Raw genomic sequence first — 9,277 nt, forward strand, 5'->3', positions numbered from 1 at the left:
GTTTCCTCTATGGCTTTAGCTGCGTAGTTTTGGGTTGGAGGCTCTTAAGATTATTTCTATGTGAAGTATTCTTCATGGCTTGAGCCTTAGGTCAGGACTTAAGGAAACATTCCATGATGGGTTTTTTTTATGTGACTCAAGCTCCAAATTTTAGCTTTGTAACTATGATGTTCCAATTTGTTGTAAAGTGCTTAAAATTTCTTTGTTTTTCTTTAAAATTCAACTTTAACTTCCATATTTCACCAAGAACTTCAAAAAAAAAGGAAAATTAAAGTGATTATCATGTATGTTTCCAAGAATTAAGACAAGATAAGTGTCAAATTAAATTTAAAATTAATTCATATTGGACACTTATCAATTCTCGATGCAATTTTGTTTAAGTCTTATAAGTTCTATGGAACTTCTAAACTATTATGTGAAAAAAAAAATTATTGAGTCCATTGAAGCAATATTTCTTGACTCAACATTCTTTACAACTTCTAATAAACTTATTGCATCTCCAATTATTTGGGAAAATTCTAGAGAAAAAAAAATTACCTTGATAAGGTAAGAGGTATATATTATATTTTATTAGTGTTTCTTTTAATTATTACTATCTAAATTTAATTATTTTATTTGTACACAATATTTAGATATATAATGTTTCTTTGCTGGAAAGCTAAGTCACCCACTAAGGAATTAGGTGAGCATATATGTTGAACTTAGCTTTTAGCTTTAATCTTAAAAAGAAAGGTTCAATGCTATCATGTACTCACGTGACCCATTAAGCAACAATTTCATAGAAACCCCATTATAATGGCTACTTGAAACTAAGGACCAAACACATCCTTTTTTAAAGATATGTGAGAAATAACTAAAATTAATTTATTAATCTCTCAATCATGAAGAAACAATCAAATTATTCCTCCCACCATAATTTTCAAACAATTGAATTTGTATATTCACTTCTGTATGGATGTTATTTATCAATTTTTTTCACATTTCACGTAAAAGAGTTGTGCATTCTTTCTTTGACACTCGGTTGAAGGTGGCATCCTTTTATATTCTTATTGTATGTGGATCAACTTAGGTTATGATAAACTTTAACAATACTGTTATCACACAAAATGCCATAATTTCGAGTTGTAAAAATTGTTGATGTAAACTATTAGGCTCTAGCTCTCGTGAACCAACAAAGCTCTTACGGCCAGTGAGACGATGGGGATAAGCTTCATCGTTGAGAGGGAAACAGTCCAGATCACCAGTTAAGGCCCTTAAATGATCGTTCAGTGATAAAGGAGGTAGGGGTGCAGGGATAATCAGGAGATTTGCCTAGAAGCAGCCACCTTTGAAAGAGTGCGTAATAGCTCACTGATCGAGCGCTCTTGCGTCGAAGATGAATGGGGCTAAGCGATCTGCCAAAGCTGTGGGATGTCAAAATGAATCAGTAGGGGAACATTCCGCCTTAGGGGAAAAGACCCGTAAGATCAATGGGTCTTAAATTTCTAACATTTTTCTTGAAATCATTTTGAAAATTAAGGTGTTGTTTAAGATATTATAGTCAATACTAAATTTAAGATAAGTTAATTGAATTCTAGTTAAAAATAATGTAATAGTTAAAAATATTTTTTACTTGAGTTAGAAGATATGATTAGACTAGTGTCGGTTAATAATAAGAATTTGACACATTAATCTCATAAAAAAAACATATCAGTTGAGGCTAACCATAAAAGATTAGATAGATAGAGGTCAATTGAGAAAAAAAGTTGTAATTAAGTTTAAATAAAATATACAAAATTAATTTAAAGATTTTCTGAATAATACTTAAGGTTAACTAAAATTGAATTAATTAAAGAAAAAAGATTTCTAATAAAAACTAAGTTGAAGATCGTTCATCAAGCCGAAAAGATATTTAATATGAGTGTTAATGATGTTTTAAATGATACCTTATAGAATTGTATTGGTATAATCATTTAGTATTTTTTTGGCTCCGAGAGGTGGTTGAAAAGAATATTTTTCGACAATTAAATACTCAACAAGGAAATCATGAAAAGAATATTTTTCGACAATTAAATACTCAACAAGGAATAGAACAATCATTAAGTGAAACAAGAACATAAATAACCTTATAATTGGCCTCATCCTTATCATGATTATTAGTATTAGAAAATTCTAGGCTTTGTTGTATGTTTGAAATCTTTGACTCATACTACATGACTAGATATTTGTATTTTATAATGTTTGAATTTTAGACTTTTTATGTATGAATATTGTTATATGTTGATATTATTTGTTTAATGACTATTTCTTAGATATTTATAGATAATCCGTTGTAAGACTTTATTAACAACATAATTTTTTGGGTTACTTATAGATTTTTTTTGTAAGTAATGAGATATTTTCTTGTAGGGACTAGACACTTATCATAAACATTATCCTAAAACATATATTTGCTTGATTATAGTTGAAAATGATAAGCATTTGAGAAAATTGGCCTAGGGGTTTGTTTCTTCAATCTCTTTAAAATCAAGGTAGTGAAGTTTGTCATCTTATGATTGTGTTTAAGCTAAGGGTTGGATTATGGAGTTTGTGAATATTGTCTTGTAAGGGCAATTTTCCCCAAATTTGAAGTGCATCTTCATTGCAATTTGAACCGAGACTAGGTTTTGTAGTTGATGAGTTATATTTTTGGATTTAAATTTCAATTAGTATTCAAAATATTTTAATTATTTTATATTATTTTAATTATTTTTGTGACATTCGTCTATTAATTTTTTTTTCATACATTTGTCAATTCTTTTGTTACATTTTATCTTTATGAATCACTATCTCATATAAAACTATTATAGATTTTAGAAAATATTTTTAAAGTCACTCGGTCATAGTTCAATATTACTTAGTGTCGTTCAACACCACTCAAAAAAAAGATTATCTGAAAGAGTAGTTCTCAATGCTAGTTAAGTGTTGTCTACTGCCAGTCTAGGTATCTAGCGAGTCTAGTGGTCACCAACGATATAACTCATGGAAGTCCCAAGATTTAATATGTCAAAACTCACCTAGTGATTGCTAACAACACACAACGACAATCAAGTCAGTGAGTTTTGGGAGTTTGGAGTGGCCCACCGATCATTAGGTCAATGAGCTCACTAACTTTGATGTTGTCCAACAAGTTTACATGGTGCAAAAGACCAAATTCTGTGAAAGTCATTCCATTCCAAATATACCAAACCAATCCAATTTAATGCTTCATACTGATTACAAAACATACCAATTTGTGTTCAAACAACTAAAATTAAACAAAAACATCACATTTAGAATGTCAAGAATGAAATGCCATAATTCATCATACAACATAAAATGGTCAAATAAGCTTTCCTATCCCAATTCAATGGCCCATACTCATTAAACATTACAATTGATCATACAATCAAAGTTTCACAAGCACAATTATGTTACTTAATAATTTAGAACATATACTAGCAAAAAATTAGTTTTTCTCACTTTTTAGGACAATTCATACAGTTCTAGAAAACCAAAATTTCTCTAATTATATAGGATCTTTTATCTACACATATACACATCACAAAAATGATAAAAACATTGTTACAATCATTGGTCAACAAAGAGTCCGATAGAAGATCAAAAAAATGCATGCAAAAGTGAAAGAAAAGTTACATGTAAATAAAAAATAAAATAAACCAAGAAAATGGCGGAACTCAACTTACACGAACCGAAAAACTAATTGGTACAAAAGGAAGAATTTTCTATGAGGATTACTTTTACGGTCTCAATTTTTCAATCAGATTATCAAGAAATGAAAAAAAAAATTCAAAAAACTATTGTTCGCCGAATCTCAAAGTGTTGTTCATCAAGTGCTAACATAGGGTTGTTGTGTTTTTACTAGGCACTTTAAAATATAGTTTTTATAGAATTTAGCATAAACTAAACCCAAAAAACTCAAAATATTTTTAACTATGCCTTATTCCAAATCTACACCTAACCACCACAAGTTGTCAACAAATACTTCATTTGATTCCAATCCACCACTTTTTTTGAGATAGGTAATGTTTTTTTATTAAACCATTGTACAAATACTTTTACAAAAATTCCTAATTCTTTTTTATCTCTAGTGTTGTGAATAAGAACTAATACCATTTTATGTAGTAGTGTATACAATTTCAAACTTCACTAAATTGAGATTATAAATACATCACAACACTCTTCACATGAATGCATAGAAAAGTTAAGCATTATATATCAAAGGCTCTCCAACCATGAAGGCCATTGTTTTCTTACTCTTTACTTCAATATTCTTCCTTGCTACTTCGACTATGGCTCTCAACAACTCAAAGGTACTTTCTAGTTCCTATAACATGTACATTCATATTATTAGATGTTTTTTGTATTGACGTCAATAATACTTCACTAATAAGAGTTATTTTTTCATGGTTAAGAAACTTGGCACCCTTTACAAATTTTCTTCCCGAAACTGATCAAAATTCATTCAACATAAAAGAATTAGGACTTCTGTGTTTAGTAGTCTTTATTGTTTGTTTATTGGTATTTGTAATATGGTATACGTATCATGTAGGTGAAGTTCTGCATCCTATTGTGCGAGAGAGAGGACTGTGTGATATAATTCACTGAATCTGAAACTGTTGTACATCAAGTGCTAACATGGGGTTTTTGTATTTTTATTAGGCACTTTCAAATATTGTTTCTATGGAATTCAATTGAAACTAAACCTCAAAAACTTTTAAAATATTTTTAACTATTGCCTATATCACATTTATACTTAACCACCACAAGCTGTCAACATATACTTCATTTGATTCCATTCCACCACTTTTTTTTTAGATAGGTAACGTTACCATTGTACAAATATTTTTAAAAAATTCCTAATTCTATTTATCTCTAGTGGTGTGAGTGAGAACTGACAATGTTTTCTGTAGTAGTGTATACAATTTTCAACTTTGCTAAATTGAGATTATAAATACATCATAACACTCTTCACATGAATGCATAGAAAAGTTAAGCATTATATATCAAAGGCTCTCCAACCATGAAGGCCACTTTTTCTTACTCTTTGCTTCAAACTTCTTCTTTGCTACTTCGACTATGGCTCACGACAACTCAAAGGTACTTTCCAGTTCCTATAACATGTACATTCATACTATTACATTTTTTATGTTTTCCTGTCGATAATATTCCACTAATAAGAGCTCTTTTTTCATGGTTACAGGAAACTTGTCACTCTTTGCAACTTTTCCACTTGAAACATATCAAAATTCATTCAACATAAAAGAAGTAGGACTTCTGTGTTTAGTAATCTTTATTATCTGTATGTATTTGTTTTATAGTATATGTATCGTGTAGGTGAAATGTAGGTGAAGTTGTGCATCCTCCTGAGCGAGAGAGAGACTATTGTGCGACACCATTCACTGAATCTCAAATTGTTGTTCGTCGAATCTCAAAGTGTTGTTTATCAAATGATAACATGGGGTTGTTGTTTTTTTATTAGGAAATTTCAAATATTGTTTCTATGGAATTTAGCTAAAACTAAACCCAAAAAACTCAAGAAATATTTTTAACTATTTCCTATATCACATCTACACTTAACCCCCACAAGCTGTCAACATATACTTCATTTGATTCCATTTCACTACCTATTTTTTGAGATAGGTAAATTTTTTTCTATTAAACCATTGTACAAATATTTTTATAAAAATTCCTAATTCTTTTTATCTCTAATGGTGTGAGTGAGAACTAACAACATTTTCTACAGTAGTGCATACAATTTCTAACTTCGCTAAATTGAGATTATAAATACATCACAAAACTCTTCACATAAATGCATAAAAAAAGTTAATCATTATTTATCAAAGGCTCTCCAACCATGAAGACCACTATTTTCTTACTCTTTGCTTCAATCTTCATCCTTACTACTTCAACAATGTCTCTCGACAACTCAAGGGTACTTTCCAGTTCCTATAGCATGTACATTCATATTATTACACGTTTTCTATTTTCATGTCGATAATATTCCACTAATAAGAGTTCTGTTTTCATGGTTACAGGAAACTTGGAACCCTTTACAGATTTTCTACTTGAAACTGATAAAAATTCATTCAACATAAAAGAATTAGGACTTCTGTGTTTAGTAGTCTTTATTGTTTATATATTGGTATTTGTAATATGGCATTTGTATCGTGTAGGTGAAGTTGAGCATCTTCCTGTGCGAGATAGAGGACTGTGCGGTATCGTTCACATAATCTCAAACTGTTGTTCATCAAGTGCTACCATTGGGTTGTTGTGTTTTTATTAGGCACTTTCAAATATTGTTTCTATGGAATTCAGTTGAAACTAAACCTAAAAACCTTTAACATTTTTAACTATTGCCTATATCACATCTACACTTAACCACCACAAGCTGTCAACATATACTTCATTTAATTCCATTCCACCACCTCTTTTTTAAGATAGGTAACGTTTTTCTATTAAACTATTGTACAAATACTTTTATAAAAATTCCTAATTCTTTTTATCTCTAGTGGTGTGAGTAAAAAGTGACAATAGTTTCTGCTATAGTGTATACAATTTTCAACTTTGCTAAATTGAGATTATAAATACATCAAAACACTCTTCACATGAATGCATATAAAAGTTAAGCATTATATATCAATGGCTCTCTAACAATGAATGCCTCTGTTTTCTTACTATTTGCTTCAATCTTCTTCCTTTCTAGTTTGACAATGGCTCTCGATAACTCAAAGGTACTCTCTAGTTCCTATAATATGTACATTCATATTATTACATGTTTTCTATTTTCATGTCGATAATATTCAACTAATAAGAGTTCATTTTTCATGGTTACAGGAAACTTGGCACCCTTTCAAAATTTTCCACCCGAAATTGATCAAAATTCATTCAACATAAAAGAATTAGGACTTCTGTGTTTAATAATCTCTATTGAATGTTTATTAGTATTTGTAATATGGTATATGTATCGTGTAGGTGAAGTTGTACATTCTCCTTTCGAGAGAAAGGACTGTGGGATATCGTTCACTGAATATCAAACTGTTGTTCATCAATTGTTACCTAGTGGTCTTGCGTTTTTTTTAGGCACTTTCAAATATTGTTTCTATGGAATTCAACTGAAACTAAACCTAAAAAAGTTTTAAAATATTTTTAACTATTGCCTATATCACATCTACACTTAACGACCACAAGTTATCAACATATACTTCATTTGATTCCCTTCCACCACCTCTTTTTTTGAGATAGGTAACGTTTTTCTATTAAACCATTGTACAAATATTTTTATAAAAATTCCTAATTCTTTTATCTCTAATGGTGTGAGTGAGAACTGACAATATTTTTTGCAGTGGTGTACACAATTTTCAACGTTGCTAAATTGAGATTATAAATACATCACAACACTCTTCACATGAAAGCATAGAAAAGTAAAGTATTATATATCAAAGGATCTCCAACCATGAAGTCCACTGTTTTCTTACTCTTTGCTTCAATCTCGAAAATTCAAAGGTACTTTCTAGTTCCTATAACATGTTTTCTATTTTTATGTCATAATATTATACTAATAAGAGTTCTTTTTTCATGGTTACAGGAAACTTGGCACCCTTTAAAAATTTTCTACTCGAAATTGATCAAAATTCATTTAACCTAAAAGAATTAGNACTTCTATGTTTAGTAGTATTTATTGTGTGTTTATTGNTTTTTTTAATATGGTATATCTATCGTGTAGGTGAAGTTGTGCATCCTCCTGTGCGAGAGAGAGGATCGTGCAATATTGTTCACTGTATCTCAAACTGTTGTTCATCGAATCTAAAGTTGATGTTCACCAAGTGCTAACATGGGTTGTTGTGTCTTTATTAGGCACTTTGAAATAATGTTTCTATGGAATTCAGCTGAAACTAATCCTAAAAAACTCAAAATATTTTTAACTATTGCCTATATCACATTTACACATAACCACCACAAGTTGTCAATATATACTTCCTTTGATTTCATTCCACCACCTTTTTTTTTAGATAGGTAACATTTTTTTCTATTAAACCATTGTAAAAATATTTTTACAAAAGTTCCTATAATTCTTTTTATCTCTAGTGGTGTGGGTGAGAACTGGCAATGTTTTCTACAGTAGTGTATACAATTTCCAACTTCGCTAAATTGAGATTATAAATACGTCACAACACTCTTCACATGAATGCATAGAAAAGTTAAGCATTATATAACAAAGGCTCTCCAACCATGAAGTCCACTGTTTTCTTACTCTTTACTTCAATCTTCTTCCTTGTTAGTTCGATTATGACTCTCGACAACTCAAAGGTACTTTCAAGTTCCTATAACATGAACATTCATATTATTACATGTTTTTTGTTTTCATGTTGATAATATTCTACTAATAAGAGTTATTTTTTCATGGTTACAGGAAACTTGGCTCCTTTTGCAAATTTTCCACCCGAAACTGTTCAAAATTCATTTAACATAAAAGAATTAGGACTTCAGTGTTTAGTAGTCTTTATTGTGTGTTTATTGGTATTTGTAATATGGTATATGTATCGTGTAGGTGAAGTTGTGCATCCTTTTGTTCGAGAGAGTAGATCGTGCGATATCGTTCACTGTATCTCAAACTCTTGTTTGCCGAATCTAAAGTTGTTGTTCATCAAGTGCTAACATGGGGTTGTTGTGTCTTTATTAGGCACTTTCAAATATTGTTTCTATGGAATTTTGCTGAAACTAATCCTAAAAAACTCATAAAATATTTATAAATATAGACTTCCTTTGATTCCATTTCACCACTTTTTTTTTTGACATAGGTAACGTTTTTTCTATTAAACCATTGTACAAATATTTTTATAAAAATTCCTATAATTCTTTTTATCTCTAGTGGTGTGGGTGAGAACTGGTAATTTTTTCTCCACTAGTGTATACAATTTTCAACTTCGCTAAATTGAGATTATAAATACGTCACAACACTCTTCACATGAATGCATAGAAAAGTTAAGCATTACATATCAAAGGCTCTCCAACCATAAAGGCCATTCTTTTCTTACTCTTTGCTTTAATCTTCTTCCTTCTACTTCGACTATAACTCTCGACAACTCAAAGGTACTTTCCAGTTCCTAAAACATGTACATTCATATTATTACATGTTTTCTGTTTTCATGTTGATAATATTTTACTAATAAGAGTTCTTTTTTCATGGTTACAGGAAACTTGGCACCCTTTAAAAATTTTCTACTCGAAATTGATCAAAATTCATTTAACCTAAAAG

Source organism: Vigna radiata, chromosome 7, assembly GCF_000741045.1.
Source record: "Vigna radiata var. radiata cultivar VC1973A chromosome 7, Vradiata_ver6, whole genome shotgun sequence".
Taxonomy (NCBI): Eukaryota; Viridiplantae; Streptophyta; class Magnoliopsida; order Fabales; family Fabaceae; genus Vigna; species Vigna radiata.